We start from the raw sequence: 19,243 nt of genomic DNA on the forward strand, positions 1-19,243 counted from the left end.
CAGCATATACGGATTTGAGAGTCCCAGCACACGATATGAAATAAAATGAACATATCAATGATTTGCGAACAATCATCTAGCTAGTGCTTGAAAAAAACTTACTCTATAAGGGCAAACATTTATATCCTAATATAAATGGCTTCATAAAACCTTTTCTAAAGGTCAACTTCTCTGCCCTCAAAAATCACTAATTCCAGATAAAAGAAAATAAAATAAAGTGTGGTCTAGAGCAATACTTTTTCTTGTCTGTCCCCTTTGTCCTACTGTGCAGCACTGACGCGTGTGAACAGCTGCTAAGGTGGAGGGGACACACGTGTGAGGTGTTCCATCACCACTGAGTGCCAGCGACTTCGGCTACAAATCACAAGCAGTTCAGGTAACTTTGCAGTGAGGAAACCCAGGCAAACACTTAGGGTACAATTTGAATTGCTCTGAATTTTCAGTGCCACCTTTTTTTTTATTTTTATTTTTTTTTTGAGGGTAAGTAATGTCGACCTCCAAGCCTGAAATATGTCTCCCAAACGTAGACGTGATAGAGACAAGTTCTGCCTCTGGAAGACAGGAAAGAATAAAACGAACCGGCAGGCAAACGGTGAATAGCCTGAGGCGATGCAATTTGTCTGCAGCCGACTGGAGCAGCCTTGGGACAGGAAGCTTCAGAGGCTCGATCGAAAATCACTGTGTGGCCCTCGTGTCAGAAAGTCTGGCCTCCCAGGGCTTTAATCCAACCGTGTGAGAATCAGATTGCAGAAAATCTAAAGAAAAAAACATTAGCCTGATTAAGAAATCAGACATAAGCAAATCAATGATTAGCAATTTTTAATGTGGAAAGACCCACACTCTGTTCTCCGTCTACTGTTTGCCCCATGTGTCGGGTCATATTAAAATTCCAAACTGCATTGAGATGCTGGGTAAATAAGGAAAATGACGACAATAAATGTAGCTACAACCCTTATAATAACAACAGCTTGCGTTTGCTTGGTATTTTAATCCCGTCTAATGAATTAATTTTATCTGTTACTTGCTCTGCTTCTCATTGCAATCTGGAGTAATCCAGGCAGGAGTTATTCTCCACTCATTTTACACGAGACGAAAACTGAGGTCCCAACACAAGAAAACTACAGCAAATCACACAATGGTAGATCTTTTTAACTCCTGTTCATCACTCTATGTGACACTTGGTTCTTGAGAAATCACAGGGCAAATATTCTCTCCTAGGCACATTTGTGTTTTCAAAGTATAAACATGCGTTCATACCACCAAAAACACTGGTGCATTTTACCGGTGTTTTCCCACAGGTGGCAGATCCTGCTTCGATTGATTGGCTTCCACACTCCTGAAAGCCATTTCCTTTCTGAATCACAGCACACTTGGCAATAGTTAATAAACAATTTAGAAAGCCACCATAAAAGCATAGCCATCTGTGCTAGAAAACAAGTATGGCATATTTATAACAAGTGCCTAAATGAGTGGAAATCTGCAGGGCAGTGAGGATTTGGGGACAGCCCAGAACACTATGTCCCCACCATCTCCGAAGGGCTCTACTCCCCCAGGGGCAGAGATCCATCCCCTAAAGATGACCAGATCTCAGAGACAAAGCTGGGTCCCTGCTTACCTGCCGGTTTAGGGACAAAGTGGGGGCCTGGGCCATGATTGTCTTTCCACAGCCTGAGAAGGTTCCATTGCAGCCCTTTGCTGTTCCTTGACCCACAGTTTTCACTGAGTTCACAGATCCTTCCACTGTGCCTTCCAGAGCTGCCAGTCCACACTCATAACATCCCTGGGCCAAGCTGCAAACTCAGCAGTAGGTTCCCTCGTTCTGTCGAGCCTCATTGTAACCTCGGGGTCCCAGGACCCTAGCTCCCCCACAGTTCCCACAGTCCCTTCAAAAGGTGGATGGGATTTTTTTTTTTTGCATGTATGCTTTGGTTTTCCTATTTTACTCCATTATACTTCAGAATTGGGGGAAGGATTAATATCCTCCTGCTCCTCACTGTCATTTTCAAATCTTTATTCATTCACCCCTTTGTCAAACCACTCACAAAAAATCAAGGACTAACTCCTATGCTCCCCAGGCTCGTCCTTGCAGAGAAGTTGCTGTCCTCCACCGACTCTCGGTCACTCCCCATCCTCGCTGACCTGGCCCTAACTGCAAATGCCTACTTGACTCTTCTTGACTGTTCCCTCCCGAGCATCTTGATGTGTCCAAATCCAATGGCCATTGTAACTCTACACCTAGTTCTTTTCAAGGGCTCCCAAGTTCAATGCTTGGCACATCTACCCATCTAGTTATACAAGCCAAAGCTTGGGAGCCTCACTCTCCCTAATCCCCTTATTTGGATTCATTGCCAAGTTCTATGGATTTCATTTCATAAGTATTTCTGAATTATGTCCACTTCCTATCATCTCTCCACCACTGCCAGCCTTGTCCAGACCACCATCAACTCTCACTGCATTGGCCTCTTAAACTGATGCTACACAGTGCCAGAATGACCCTCTCATGATGCTGATGTGATCATCCTTTCAGATTAAGAGGCTTTTGCTAAGAGGATAAAGTAAAAAAAAAAAAAAAAAAAAAAATCCTTACCTGTACAGCACAGCCCCTGCCAACACTTCCCGTTTCATTTTCCTGTCATGCTCCCCCTCCGCTCACTCTGCGCCCCCACACCAACACACCGACATCGCCTGGTCCCTTGAACTCCCCATGCTCTTTCCTCTGCCTGCACTTCTCTTCCCTCCCTCTTTGCCTGAGGAACTCCTATTCATCCTATAGATCTGGCAGTTCAGATCGTAGGAAGCAGAGCCAAAATGGATTTAGAAATGCAAGAGATCTGCCAGGGGAAAGTTCGGTGAGGGGTAAGGGAAAGGGAGAAGCAGGAACCTGGGAAGGGCTTTTGTGTACCAAGAAGGCCTGACACCCAGGAGCGGAGAAGACAGGAAGGAGGACCGGACAGAAAGTCGCAGGTAGGTCAGTGAGGAAGCCCAGTGAAAAGTTTGCATGTTATAAGGGTCCCAGGTTAAGGAGAAATGGCTCAACTCTAGATCCTCTGTGCCCGGTTCTCGACTGCAAGCGGTTTGAGGAGAGCATGGACTTGGCCTGAACCTTGTGCCTGATCCAGAAGCTGCAGCAACCAGCAGTCAATTGAGCTTCTTGCAGCACCTTCTCTCTGAAGGGAGAGCCATGTGGCTCACCTTTGTGACTGCCACAGGATCTCAGCTCAAACTCTGCACGTTTTTAGCAAAAATCTTTTCCTATGTTTAAAATGGTTTCCTTCGATTACTTCAAATTACTCAGAGCATTCCATTTTATAATTATTCTGCACGCTCTCAGTTTTATTGTAGAAAGTTACAAATATGTGTGCTTGCTGTTAAACAGACCTCTCTCTTTTTACATTCGATTAGCCTTGTGCCTAACAAACACCAAACTAGAGAATGATGTTGACTCAAGGTATATGTCTTTCCCTCTTATTCTATTCTCCAAAAAGAGTGGAGGGGTAAATATAATACAGTCCCTGCCCTGGAGGAGCTCATAATCTAGTCAGAATAAGAGATAGGTAGACAGTAAACTATACACTACAACATGATGTACATTATAATTAGCCAGGGAGAAGCTAATGGAACACAGATAAGAGAGTAATTTATTTGGCTAACATACAAAGGGAGAAGAAGAGGAAACAGAAAGATCACAGAAGGGACAAATAAGCTGGGCTTTGAGGAATGAATAGGAGTTCACCAAGCCGAAGCATTACCAACACACAGAAATCAGCATGTGCGAGGAATGAAGTGTGAACAGTGTCAGAAGGAGTAGCTGGAGATAAGGTTGGAAAGGCAACTAAAGACAGGGCGTGTAAGGTTTTGTCTTCTATAAGCAATGGGAGTCTTGAAAAGCTTTTTGACTAGGAAAGTCAGATCAGATCTGTGTTTCAGGAGGAGAGACTAGAAACAGAGAGGCTGGTTAAGAGTTCTGTTGGAATACTTTAGGTCTAGAAATGTCAAAAGGATTGAGTCAGAGAGCACTGGCAATGGGAAAATGTCAAATGAAAAAATCGACAGATTTGAGAAAACATTTGAATATATAGTTGAGTCTTAAGAATCAGCAGAAGGTCTAAATCTGATCTCTGGATTGACTGGCCCCATCCTTGGGTGGGTCACATACAGCCACTTTCACTAAAAGCAAGATCCTGAGACTCATCTTTCAATGATACCATCAAAGAATGTAACAGCACATCATTTACTAGTTTAGACTCTGAGGACTTCAGATGTTCCTGCTTGTCACCAGTGTGGTCTCAGATCTCATAATGATGCAACTGCACGTTGGGTTCATAGTATGATATCTTTTTAATGACCTGTGATAAGGTTCATGTCATTTTCCTAAACATAAAAGTTATCTGAGGGACAGTGCGATAGTGGCTCAGTGGCAGAATTCTCGCTCGCCATGCTGGAGACCTGGGTTCGTTTCCCGGTGCCTGCCCATGTGAAAAAAAAAGTTATCTGAGGTATAATAGAAAGAGTAAGAGGTGGACGGGACCATTCCAGAATGTGAGCCATCTGGTCCTTAATCCAGACGAGGTTACTGCTCACAGTCCCTTTTTGTTCCCATTGGAATGCACCAATTCATTCTTTTTAAGTAAACAGCAGTCGGAATTCAGCTACTCCATTATTTTCAGGAAGAATGAAACTGATCAATTTATTCCACAAAAGGCATTTCAGAATGAAACCATAGTCCAGAACCATGTATAAATACAGCATTCAGTTAGACATGACCAGCTTACTGTGTTGACTAGGGTCAAATGATTGTATGGATGACATTGAAACTTTGCAAGAGATAGGCTTTTACTCAACAAAAATGGAAGACCTGACCTTTGCCTACTTTTGGCTATGAGAAGCTCTTTTGAATAATTGAGAAACATACTGACTGTTCTAGTTAGCTAGGTGCTGGAATGCAATATACCAGAAATGGAATGGCTTTTAAAAGGGGGAATTTAATGAGTTGCTAGTTTACCGTTCTAAGGCCGAAAAAATATCCCAATTAAAACAAGTCTATAGAAATGTCCAATCAAAGGCCTCCAGGGAAAGATACCTTGGTTCAAGAAGGCCGATGAAGTTCAGGGTTTCTCTCTCAAGTGAGAAGGCACATGGCGAACACAGTCAGGGCTTCTCTCTCAGCTGGAAAAGCACATGGCGAACACGAAGTCATCTGCTAACTTTCTCTCCTGGCTTCCAATTTCATGAAACTCCCCTGGAAGTGTTTTCCTTCTTCATCTCCAAAGGTCACTGGCTGGTGGACTCTCTGCCTTGTGGAGCTGCAGCATTCTCTGCTCTTCCTGAATCTCCCATTCTCCAAAACGTTTCCTCTTTTATAGGACTCCAATAAATAAATCAAGACCCACCCAAATGGGTGGAGACATGTCATCACCTAATCCAGTTTAACAACCACTCTTGACTAAAACACATCATCCAGGGAGATGATCTGATCACAGTTTCAAACATACAGTATTGAATAGGGATTATTCTGCCTTTATGAAATGGGATTTTGATTAAAACATGGCTTTTCTATGGGGCATACTTCCTTTCAAACCAGCACACTGACATTTGTGATTACCTAGGAGACTCTTTCCTTTACCTTGAATGTCTCTCCCTGACCTCTCATTATCAGCATCTTATCTTACTCCTCTAATCTTCCCATCACTACTGATGGCCCCCCACTCTGCTGGCTTTAGCCCTCATCTTTTTTTTTTTAATTAATAAACTTTAATTTTTCGAGCAGCTTTAGGTTTACAGAAAACTGAGCAGAATGTGCAAAGAGCTCTCATATACTCCCTCTCCCTCTAACCACCCCTCATGCACACAATTTCCCCTATTATTAACATTTTGCATCGGTGTAGTACATTTGTTATAACTGTTGAAACAATATCGATACATTGTTAATAACTAAAGTCCATGGTTTTCATTAAGGTTCACTCTTTATGTATTTTGCAGTCCCATGGGTTTTGACAAATGCGTGATGTTATGTATCCACTATTTCAGTATTATACAGAATCATTTCACTGCCCTTCAAATGCTCTGATCTCACCAGTTTCATCTCTCCTTTTCCTATTCCCCAAATTCCTACAAACAAATAAAAATCTTTGTATTGTCTTTATAGTTTTGCCTTTTCCAGAATGTTATATAGTTGGAATCCTTTAACATGTAACCTTTTTCAGACCGGTTTCTTTCACTTAGAGATATGCATTTAAGGTGCCCCCATGTCTTTTCATAGCTTGATAGCTCACTTTGTTGTATAGCTGAATAATATTCTATTGTGTGGATGTAACAGTTTGTCCATTCACCTATTGAAAGACATCTTGGTTGCTTCCAGTTTTTGGTAATTATGGATAAAGTTGCTAGACACACTCTTATAAAGGTTTTTGTGTTGATATAAATTCTCATTTTCTTTGGGTAAATATATGCAGAAGTGTAATTGCTGGATTGAGTGGCAAGCCTATGTTTAGCTTTGTAAGAAGCTGCCAGTGTGTCTTAAAAAGTGGGTGGATTGTTTTTGCATTCCTACCAGTGATGAATGAAAGTTTTTTGTTACTCCATATCTTCACCAGCATTTGGTGTTGACAGTGTTTTGAATTTTAGCAATTCTAGTAGGTATGTGGTAGCATCTCATTATGGTTTTAATTTGCAATTCCCTAATGATATATGATGAAGAGCATGTTTTCATATGCTTATTTGCCACCTGTTTATCTTCTTTGGCAAGGTATCTATTCAGATCTTTTGCCCACTTCTCAATTGGGTAGTTCTCTTATTGTTGAATTTTAATATTTCTTTGTATATTTTGGATGTAGGTTTTTTGTCCAATAAGTATTTTGCAAATATTTCCTCCTAGTCTGCAGCTTGTCTTTTCATTCCCTTAACAGTATCTTTCACAGAACAGTTTTTTTTAATAAAAAAAAATTTATTAGAGAAGTTGTGGATTTATGGCACGAAGATGCACAAAATACAGAATTCCCACACTCCTCCCCACCCCAACACTTGCATTGGTGTGAAAAATTTGTTACAATTGATATTAACACTTTTTGTAATTCCACACTATTTTTTACAATAGTTACAATTGTTACATCAAATTAATTAAATTTGATGAAATTTTTTTAACATAGTATTATTGACTATTGTCCATAATTTACATAGAGGTATTTTCCCCATATTTCCAAACTATTGTTATTATTGTTTTCTTTTCATTCATGTCTTTATTACTCATCTTCACATACACTGAATAAAGGGGACGTCAGTCACAGGTTTTTACAATTATGTGGTCACAAGATAAAAACTACATAGTTATACAATCATTTTCAAAGATAAAGCCTACTGGATTACAGTTCGACAATTTCAGGTATTTCCTTCTGACTATACTAATCCACTAGAAACTAAAAAGAAATATCTATGCAATGATTAAGTAATCATAATCATTGGTTAAACCCTAACTTCTCAATTACAATTCCTTTCTCTCATTTGGTCATTCTCTCAATCTTCAGGAATATCTGGGCAATGACCCTTTTAACTTTTTTGTGCTGAAAAGGGGTGTCAACATCATGGGGTAGAGGAATGAAACGTTGGTGTTCTTGGAGAGATGGGTACTTCTGAGTTTCAGAGCTTATCTGGTATAGCAACAATCTGGAGGCTTTAAGTTTCGGAAAAAATGAACTTTAATAAGTAAAACTTTTATAGAGTCTTAGATAGAGGTGAGGGTATTCTTTAGGATTTTCAGGAACACTGTTGGTTAGAGCTTGGCATACTGTTGCAATTTGCAATGAAACACTGTTGGTTAGAACTTGGCATACTGTTGCAATTTGCAATATCTGGCTGTAGCTTACCTAAGAATAATCTCCAGAATGACCTCTCAACTCCATTTGAAATCTCTTAGCCACTGAAACTTTATTTTGTTTCATTCCTTTTCCCCCTTTTGGTCTAAAAGGTATTCCTAATCCCACAGTGCCAGGCCAAGGCTCATCCTTGGGAGTCATATCCCACATTGCCAGGGAAACTTATACCCCAGGAGTCACGTCCCACATTGGGGGAGGGCAGGGGAAAGACCTGCCTACTTGGCTTAGAGAGAGAGGGCACATCTGAGCCATCAGTCTCTGGGGTTACTCTTAGGCATAATTATAAGCAGGATTAGCTTCGCCATTACAGAAGTAAATTTCATAAGGGCAAGCCTCAAGGTCAAGGGAGGTTTGGGAGTCCTTAATGTTTGAGAGAATATCAGAAATTCCCCAGGTGAGAAAGTTTAATAGTTCCATATTTCTTCTCCATTCCTTCAAGGGACTTTGTGAATGCTTTTTTATTTTCTGCCCCAAATACTCTGGAACATATCAAGGTATTACAATAACCTGTGCAAAATAGCAAGGTCTTTTCCCTATTCTAGGTAACATGCTATTAGATTGTTTAAATAAATGGACCAGACAGATTAAATCAGATAGTGTGCTACAGAAAATTTAAATTTTGGACAAAATAAACATCTCTTCCTTTGGTCTCACAGAAAAGTTGATATACAGGCAATATCATCCTTTATTCTGTATTCTGATTTACCTTAGTCTTAATCAGATTAGCTTCATTCAAACCTCTAATTGAAGTCTGAGCTCTTTTTCAGCTTCTTTAACAATTGCTGTATGAAGTAATGCTGACTTTCAGAGCAGCAGAACCCTAATTCTCAATCTTAGGTGTCATATATATACCCAAAGTTCCAGGAAACTACCAGGTTATACACAAGGAGCACAGAAGCTCAGAATTTAGAAATAACAGTTAAAACTGCAGGAATAAATGTGACTGCTGTAAGAATTTAGGATCTAAGCCCTATAATGTTCACACATACTGGGATATTTATTTCCAAACCTTTACAATGAGCCTTACTGAACATTCTGTACTCCTTAATCATCGATTGTCCAATCTTTGCCCACTTTCTATCTTCTGATAACTTATGCTCTCAAATTTAATTCCCAGAGCTTGCTCATTATAGTTGGTTTATATTAGTGACACCATACGATAATTGTCCTTTTGTTCCTGGCTTATTTGGCTCAACATAGTGTCCTCAAGATTCATTCACCTCGTTGCAAGCTTCACAACTTCATTCCTTTCAGTAAAACCATACAAAATTCCACCGTGAATATATATATATATATATACATATACCTCACTTCACCTTTCCATTCATCAGTCAGTGGATCTATGGGCCACCTCCATCCTTTTCAAATCACAAACACTGCCACCATAAACACCAGTGTGCAAATGTCCATTTGTGTCCCCACTCTCAGTTCCTCCAGTTATATACCTAGCAACGGGACTGCAGGATCATATGGCAACCCTATCTCTAGCCTCCTGTGGAACCACCACACTGCCTTCCAGAGAGGCTGCACCATTCTTCTTCTGTACCAGGAGTGAATAGGTTTACTTCTCTCTCCACATCTTCTCCAGCATTTGTATCTTTCTGTTCATTTTTTAGAGAGTTTTATTCACACACCATACAATCCATCCTAAGTGTACAATCAATGGCTCCTGCTGTAATCATATAGTTATGCATTCACCACGACAATCTACATGAGAACATTTTCATTTCTTCCTCAAAGAAAGAAGAAAAAAAGAAAAGAAAAGGAAAAAGATATATACTCCTCCCATATTTGGCTTTAGTATATTGCCTTTGTTACAATTAAGGAAAGAATATTACAAAAGACTGAAGTTTTTAATTTTGAGGAAGTACAACTTATCAAGTTTTTTCTTTCATTCATTGTACTTTTGGTGTTGAAACTAAAAATTCTTTGTCACCTAGATTTTCTCCTATGTTATACTCAAAAATTTTATAGTTTTGCTTTTTACATTTAGGTCTATGATCCAGTTTGAGTAAATTTCTCGTAAAAGATGCAAGGTCTGTGTCCAGGTTTATTTTTTATTTGCATGAGGATGTCCAGTTGTCCTAGAACTATTTGTTGAAAAGGCTATCCTACCTCCATTGAATTGTCTTTGTTCTTTCGTCAAAGATAAGTTGACTATACTTGGTGGGTCTAATTCTAGGCTCTGCATTTTGTTTCAATGATCAAATCATCTATTCTTTTGCCAGTGCCACACTATCTTGCTCACTGTAGCTTTATAGCAAATCTTGAAGTGAGTAGCATCAGACTGCTGACTTAGTTCTTCTTCAATATTATGTTGGCTATTCTGAGTCTATTGCCTATCCATATAAACTTTAGAATCAGTTTATCATACCCACAAATTAACTTGCTGAGATTTTCATTGGGATTGTGTTAAATCTATTGGTCAAGTTCAGAAGAACAGACATGTTAACAATCTTGACTCTTCCTATCAATGAACATGAAACATCTCTCCATTTATTTAGATATTCTTTGATTTCCTTCCCCAGACTTTTGCTGTTTTCTGCATATAGATATTATATATAATTCATTAGATTTATGACTAAGTATTTCATTTCTTTGCTGCTAATGTAAATGGCATTGTGTTTTTAATTTCAAATTCCAATTGTTCATTGCTGATATTTAGGAAAGTAATTGACTTTTGTGTATTAACCTTGTGTCCTGCAACCCTGATACAATCACTTGTTAGTTCCAGGTATTTGTCAATTTTTTGGAATATTCTACCCAGACAGTGATGTCATCTGCTCTTCCATCTTTGAGCTTTCCTCAGCTTCCCCACACATGCCAGTCAGGTACCCAGTTACTCTGCCAACTGTCACTTGTTCCCCTTCCATGCCTCATTTGTCTTCCTACTGCTACCACTCAACTCTTCTTTCCTGATCCTTCTCTAGAATTATAGTCCTTATGAAGCTCTTAACCCCCTAATCTGACGTTCTGGTCCGCCCAGCATACTACCTCCAAATTAATATTTCTAAAACAGAGCTTTCGAAAGTTCAAACATAGTTCAATGGTTTCACCTTTTCTAATAAATTCCAGATGCCTTAGTGTGATAGCCTAAGGCCCTATAGATTTGATATTGTGTCCCCTCACCCTAAACAGCAGTCAAATTGGATGACTGCTGAAGAGTCACACCCTAAAATCCTCCCTGCGTCCACGATGCTGAGCAAACCAATCCTTGCCTGAATACCTCTGCCATCTCCACCTGTCAAAATCTGTGATCTAATTCCTTAATGTAACACTGAGTAAAAAAAGACAAACAAACAAACAAAAAATCACAACAGAATACATTAACACAATGGCATAATGGTGTTCATTCTTTCTTTTCTCATTTGTCTACTCATCTATCAAGAAAAGTAAAATTAGGTTTTAAGAGCTGTACACCAAGTTGTAAAGAGAAGAATTCTCGGGTGGTGCAATAGTGGCTCAGAGGTAGAATTCTCACCTGCCATGCTGGAGACCCAGATTCGATTCCCAGTGCCTGTCCATGTGTGGTAGTTAGATTCAGGTGTTAACTGGCCAAGTGAAGGCACCTAGTTCTGTTGCTATGGACATGAGCCAATGGCACATGAACCTCATCTGTCGCTGATTACATCTGCAGTTGGCTAGGAGGCGTGTCTGCTGCAATGAATGACGTTTGACTTAATTGGCTGGTGCTTAAATGAGATAGTGCAACGTAGCACAGCCCAAGCAGCTCGGCATTCCTCATCTCAGCACTCGCAGCTCAGCTCAGGCCTTTGGAGATGCAGAAAGGAATCACCCTGGGGAAAGTTGTTGGAACCCAGAGGCCTGGAGAGAAGGCCAGCAGAGATTACCCTGAGCCTTCCCACGTATGAAAAAACCTCAGATGCAAGTTAGCAGCCTTTCTTCTGAAGAACTAACAAAATAAATCCCCTTTTATTAAAAGCCAGTCCATCTCTGGTGTGTTGCATTCCAGCAGCTAGCAAACTAGAACAACATGTAAAAAAAAAAAAAATAGAAGAATTCTCTTGGTGGAACAATTCTTTTTAAATCTCCCTAAATTTTCTACAAGTGACATGTATTATTTTTATAATAAGAAAAAATGTTAGGTTTTAAAATAATACTTACACTTCAAATTGGGAAAGAAAAAAAAAAGCCCACCTGTCTCAGTTTGTTAGCCACTGGAATGCAATACACCAGAACTGGAACAGCTTTTTAAAAGGGGAATTTAGTAAGTTACAAGTTTACAGTTCTACGCCTATAAAAATGTCCAAACTAAGGCATTCAGGAAAGATATTTAACTCAAGGAAGGTTGATGGGTCAGGAACATCTCTTTCAGCTGGGTAGTCACGTGGCTGGCATTTGCTTAGTCCTTTGTACCTGGTTCCATTGCTTTCAGCCTCTGTTCCTGTAGGGGGCCCTCACTTTGCTTCTCCAGGGCTGATTTTGTTCTCTTGGCTTCCCTTGACTCTCTCAAGGTTCTGGCTTGCTTCACATCTCATAGCAATATCTGCTGGGATCCAAGCATCTCCAAACATCTATGTCTCTGTTGTCCACATGTCCACATCTGTGTCAGCTCTGCCCTGAAGCTTCTGTTGGCTCTGTCATTTCCTGCTCTCTCCAAAGTGCTTCCTCTTTGAAAGGACTCCAGTAAACCAATCAAGACCCACTTGGAATGGATGGAGTCACATCTCCATCTAATCAAAAGGTCACACCCATAATCTTCAGATGTGTGCCACATCTTCAGGGAGATAATCTAATCAAAAGTTTCTGTCCTACAGTATTGAATTAGGATTAAAAGAAATGGCTGCTTCCACAAGATTGAATTAGGATTAAAACATGGTTTTTCTGGGGTGCATAATCTTTTCAAACTGGCACACTCCCCATCCTTCAAGGCTCTATTCACTTTTTTAAAAATAAGTTTTCAATTAGCAATAATCACACCTCAGATAAACCTCATTGGCCATGAGGCTGCTACTGCCAAAGCTTCTATTCCCAATGAGCTGCTTTTGCTAAGCTTTCTTGATGATCAAAGATGGGTATAAACTCCCACTCCTTCAATACATACACACGTCCTACACACAATCACATGGGTAAGAGCGCAAGCTTAGAAGTCAGAAAAAACACAAATCAAATAACTTTTGGCTTCCATTTCTGATCTATCCCTGTCTCTACTAGTCGATGCAGATTGGGACCACCAGTACACCTTCCACCGGCCACTGGTCAGTCTCAGCCTGGGTGACCGCATCAGTGCCATGTGTAGCACGCTATAGCACCCAGCTTTTTATGGATTTTACAATGGCATGTTTTGTTTGTTTGTTTGTTTATTTTAATTTATTTATTAATTTAAAAAAATTAACAACAAACGAACTAAAACATTAACATGTGGTCATTCCGTTCTACATATATAATCACTAATTCACAACGTCATCATTTAGTTGCATATTCCTCATTTCTTAGAACATTTGCATCAATTCAGAAAAAGAAATAAAAAGACAACAGAAAAAGAAATAATACAAAAACAGAAAAAAAAGATTATACATACGATACCCCTTAACCCTCGCTTTCATTGATCACTAGCATTTCAAACTAAATTTTTTTTAACATTTGTTCCCCCTATTATTTATTTTTATTCCATATGTTCTACTCATCTGTTGACAAGGTAGATAAAAGGAGCATCAGACACAAGGTTTTCACAATCATACAGTCACACTGTGAAAACTATACCATTATTCAATCATCATTAAGAAACATGGCTATTGGAACATAGCTCTACATTTTCAGGCAGTTCCCTCCAGCTTCTCCATTACATCTTGAAGAACAAGGTGATATCTACTTAATGCATAAGAATAACCTCCAGGATAACCTCTTGACTCTGTTTGGAATCTCTCAGCCATTGACACTTTCTCTTCTCCCCTTTTGGTCAAGAAGGTTTTCTCAGTCCCTTGGTGCTGAGTCTCAGCCCATTCTAGGGTTTTTCTAAATCCCTTGATGCTGAGTCTCAGCTCATTCTAGGATTTCTGTCCCACATTGCCAGGAAGATCCACACCCCTGGGAGTCATGTCCCATGTAGACAGGGGGAGAGTGGTGAGTTTGCTTGTTGTGTTGGCTGGAGAGAGAGGCCACATCTGAGCAACAGAAGAGGTTCTCTTGGGGGTGACTCTTAGGCCTAATTTGAAGTAGGCTTGACCTATCCTTTGTGGGATTAAGTTTCATATGAACAAACTTCAAGACTGGGGGCTCAGCCTATACCTTTGGTTGTCCACACTGCTTGTGAGAATATCAAGAATTCAACTTGGGGAAGTTGAATTTCTCCCTGTTCTCACCATTCCCCGAAGGGGTCTTTGCAAATACTTTTCCACTCACTGATCAAATCACTCTGGGATTCATCGGGGCATCACTCTGGACAAACCAACAAAATCTTATGTCTTACCTGCGATTCCAAGTACTTATGGTGTTCAATCAAGTTATCTACATAAGTTATATTAGGTAATGCACTAGTCAAAATATAAATTTTGTACCAAATAAACATTTTTGGCTTTAGTCTCACACATAAGGTGACATTTTAGAATATTAATTACCATCTATTTTCAGCACCCTGCAGTAATGACATTCCTTTGTTCTTCCTCATGCACAAGCACTTTTAAAATTTGTACATTTAGTCACTATTATTATACACTCTAGGCATTCCTAGATTATACCATCTCAATCTTTAACATCTATCTTTCTTTCTGATTCCATTTATGCCCCCAAACCCCTCTCTCTATCATTCTCCCATGAAACTTCATTCAGTGTTTTAACATAATTGTATTACAGTTAGGTAGTATTGTGCTGTGCATTTCTGAGTTTTTATATTCAGTCCTGTTGCACAATCTGTCAATGGCATGTTTTTAATGGGTGATCTTGATTTAAAAAATCATTTTAGAAAAAAATTTTTGGATCCATTCCCAGTCAATAATCTTCTACTGAACTCCCATCTTGAAAAACAAAAACGAAAAACCCAAGCAGTCTGTCAAAGGGAGAAGAGCACACATTTCTCCTTATTTAAGCTTTTCTCCCCATCTCTTGCCATAGCACCTAGGCAGGTCTGCTGTGTGGGCGCTGACAGTGCCCTACCTAACAGCTCTTCTGTGTTGACTTACCTGACAATACATAATTCCTTTCTGTCAGTATCCCTATTTATTGTTTCATATTCAGTGCTACCAATATCTGGGGATCTCTTATGTCTTCAGGCAGTAAGTTTCAATTGTCAGCATCCCCATAAATCTTGCCACCTGGGTATTTTATTTTGATGGGTATTTTGGTTTGCTAAAGCTGCCAGAATGCAATATACCAGAAATGGATTGGCTTTTACAAAGTAGATTTATTAAACTACACATTTACAGTTCTAAAGCCATGAAAATGTCTGAAATAAGGCATCAACAAGATTGACATTGAACATCTCTGTTAGCTGAGAAGGCACATGGCTGGCGTCTGCTGGTCCTTGATCCTGGCTCATTGCTTTCAGCTTCTGATTCCAGTGGCTTTTTCTCTGTGTCCTGCGGGTCTTCTATTAGCATCCCTGGGGCGTTTCTGACTCGAAGCAACTGTCCTCTCTTAGTTTCTCTATAGCAACTTTTGGATTTCATTTCTTAGCTTAGCATCTCCAGGGGTATTTTCTGTCTCCAAGCATCTGTGTTCTGATTGCCAAAATGTCTCCATCTTCTAGCACTGCAGTAAAAGTATTAGATGCACCTTGAATAGATGGGGTCACATCTCCACGGAAGCAACCTAGTCAACAAGTCCCACCCAACAACTGGTCTGCTCCACAAGATTGGATTAAGAACACGGCTTTTCTGTGGTACATGACAGTTTCAACGAGCACGGGGGTGAAAGCAACTAAGAAGAACATTATCACAGCCTTTTCTTGAGCCTTTTCTCAAGCAGAAATTTTCTTCATTACCACTATCCCCAGATCAGCTCTTTAGTCTTTGCTGCTCTATACTGGACAAAAGAGAAAGCACTCTTTGCTACACCCCTGGCCTTATGCAACCTTAGACTTTTCATTAGAAAACAGCTCTCCCGTGGATATATGAAAAACATCCCATATTTATCATTATTTTCACAGAAAGTTAACTTCTAAAAGCAAGAACATTTTTATTAGTACTTAATAAGCTCGTTCCGAATAGCATTTAGCTGAGACCAAAGCTACAATCTAATTTATTTAAACACAATTTCTTCTGAATGTACTTGGAAAAAAGGTCAATAAAACAGGGCCGGAAGAATTTATCTTGTATCCATTATGCTTCCCTTTTCCTATACAGCAGTCAGGAACTTTCAAGTATTAGGACAGAATGTTCAACATTCCAATAATTAACTGAGCACAACCTAGAAATGAAAAAGGGGGAGAAACATAAAACATCTCTCTTAGAAAGCAAAAATAGTGCACTTAGGCCCCTTGGTAGAGATCTCCACTGAACTGCAGTTGAGCTGCACAAATTTGTCTGAAAAAGAAACAAAATTGAGACCATGAACTGAGGCATTTTTTTTTAATTACAATATTTAGAATACATGTATATCCTGTTTCTTTTTTCCTTTTTTTTTTTTTTTGATATTTGAACGATGCTCTTTGTAAATGATGCTTCTCAGTATGGATGACTTGGTAACATGTAGTTTAACTGCTAGATTGCCAGTTATTTTTCTCTCTTTAAATTCTTGTCTTCACAGTCTTATGTCCATCAATAGGAAAATTATATCAATAGCTTTATAGCTGATGAGCTATAGGTTCCTTAAATATACACATATTTATTTACAGCTGGTTTAGGAAGAGAAGACCCAGACATGTCTAAATTATAGGATGATAAAATGTCTTATTCCTTTAGTTGGGGGAAAAAAAAACAATGCAACATAGTGGAAACAGTGAAAGTTGGAACTGCCAAAGTTACAGTTCCTTGGTTACAGTTTGTAATAGGCCAATTTGCATCTTTAAATTCCCATAATGACAAAAATTCAAATTTCAGTCATTTGAGGGTTCCATAAGGAATATAAGGAGGATAAAATTATAATTCCCAGGTTGAAATTAAATGGATGCACTTTCATAGGAAGTTGGGATAACTCTGTGAAGGCATGAGAGCATAATACAGTCTTAGAATTGTTCCCTGTAACTATTTCATCATATTAAACAATCCACAAAAATTGTAAGTAACAACTGGGCTGAGACTACTGATCTTTCTCACTTGAATCATCTTGGGTTGATGTCAACTGAGCATAAGATGTACTTGTTCCCTGAGCTAGTCGCTGACACACAGAAAGTTTTACCGCTATGCTTTAAGAGTAGCTTAACACACTGCACAAATAACCAGTCTCTGGTATTGCTGAACTGTAATAAAATACACCACTAAGATGGAAGGAGAAGCTGGTTCATTGGGTCTGTGGAGCATCAGACACAAGGTTTTCACAATCACACAGTCACATTGTGAAAGCTTTATCATTACACAACCATCTTCAAGAAACATGGCTACTGTAACACAGCTCTACATTTTCAGGCAGTTCCCTCCAGCCTCTCCATTACATCTTGAATAACAAGGTGATATCTACTTAGTGCTTAAGAATAACCTCCAGGATAACCTCAAAACTCTGTTTGGAATCTCTCAGCCATTGATACTTTATTTTCTGTCATTTCTCTCTTCCCCCTTTTTGTCAAGAAAGTTTTCTCAATCCCTTGATGCTGAGTCTCAGCTCATTCTAGGATTTCTGTCCCACGTTGCCAGGAGGGTCCACACCGTTAGGAATCAAGTTTGCTTGTCGTGCTGGCTGAGAGAGAGACCACATCTGAGCAACAAAAAAGGTTCTCTGGGGGTGCCTCTTAGGCTTAATGTAAGCAGGCTTAGCCTGTCCTTTGTGGGGATAAGTTTCATATGAACAAACCCCAAGATTGAGGGCTCGGCCTATTGCTTTGATTGTCCCCACATATCCCCATGTGAGAATATCAGGAATTCTCCACATGGAGAAGTTGAATTTTCCCCCTTTCTTATCATTCCCCCAAGGGGACTTTGTAAATATTTTTTTATTCACTGTTCAAATCACTCTGGAATTTATTGGGATATCACTTTGGACAAACCTACAAAATCTCATGCCCTATTCAAGGTATCATGTACTTATGGTGTTCAATTAAACTGTCCACATAAGTTATATTGGGAAATGCACTAGTCAAGTTATAAATTTTGGATGAAATAAACATTTTTTGCTTTAGTCTTACACATAAGTTAATGTTTTAAAATACGAATTACCATCTATTTCCAATACCCGGCCATATTGATATTCCTTTGTTCTTCCTCATGCAAAAACATTTTTAAATTTGTACCTTTAGTCACTATCATCATACACTCTAAGCATTCCTAGATTATACCATCTCAGTCTTTATCATCTCTTTCCTTCTGATTTCATTTGTGGCCCCAACCCTCCTCCCTCTATCATTCTCATGTTCAACTTCATTCAGTGCTTTACTTTTATAATTTAAAAACAAAATAAAAACTCTTCTGGTGCATGCCTGTTATTTTCACCTGCCCCATATCCTTTTCCCCTTCTTTTAGTAATAGTGACATATTTTCCTTTTGAGACCCACTTTCTCTCTCTCTCTCTCTCTACCTCTCAGTCTACAGGCTTGTAGGCAGGGCTACGGGAATGAATACCTGTACCTGCTGTAGCTATTGTTGCCACCAGTTGGGTAGAGATTTGCCTACAAATGAAACAGAACAGAGGAAAGCAGAATCCATGTGATGAGAGATGGATTCCTGTGGACACTAAGCACCTGGGTCTAGCCATGCAGAAGCTTTTCAGTTAGTTTTCTGTTGTCCCAGACTTTGCATGAGCTAATACATTCTCATTCTTCTTTGAGCTGGTCTACATTAGGTTTCTGTCGCTTTCAATTAATATGAGGACCTTAGGACTTTCTTCAACAATTGGCAGTGCCCATACTGTTTATCACATAACGTAATTGCTCTAATTTCCTATGTCCTAGAGATTCAGACTTTGGATGGTTAGAACCACAGAATCTTAAACCCCATTCCTTCACCATACAGCATTTTTTTACAAAATCCCATTGACCGAGCTCAACCCTCTGCAGTAGGGCCTCCCTGTCCGGCGCCGTCTCGCTCAGCTTCTGGTCCCCGGCCGGCGGAGGGAACAGGAGGGAGAGAGAGACAGACGCAGACAAACCGACTCAAGTGACAGACACGGGTTCGAGACACGCTGCAGTTGTGAGCACAGACCTTTACTGGAGCTAAGCTTGCATTCTCTATAGCTGGCACCGTGTGGGCGAAAGCACCCCACGGGGGAACAACCTCTATGCGGCCGTCAGGTACGGCTCCCTATGGGTCGTCTCCACCCACCCTGTCCGG

General features: G+C 39.7%; 1 protein-coding gene and 1 pseudogene across 1 annotated transcript in view; both read right to left on the minus strand.

Annotated features, from left to right (window-relative positions):
- Positions 1-732: 732 nt before the first annotated feature.
- The window catches only part of ZNF281 (zinc finger protein 281), a 236,273-nt gene continuing 217,762 nt past the window's right edge, over positions 733-19,243 (minus strand). The window contains exon 7 of the mRNA XM_077157344.1: positions 733-755. The gene's annotated coding sequence lies outside the window, so the exon portion shown is untranslated. The remainder of the gene's footprint in view (positions 756-19,243) is intronic.
- LOC143681754 (U4 spliceosomal RNA) lies at positions 12,772-12,853 on the minus strand (annotated as a pseudogene).

This window comes from Tamandua tetradactyla, chromosome 4 (genome assembly GCF_023851605.1).
Source record: "Tamandua tetradactyla isolate mTamTet1 chromosome 4, mTamTet1.pri, whole genome shotgun sequence".
In the NCBI taxonomy this organism is placed as follows: domain Eukaryota; kingdom Metazoa; phylum Chordata; class Mammalia; order Pilosa; family Myrmecophagidae; genus Tamandua; species Tamandua tetradactyla.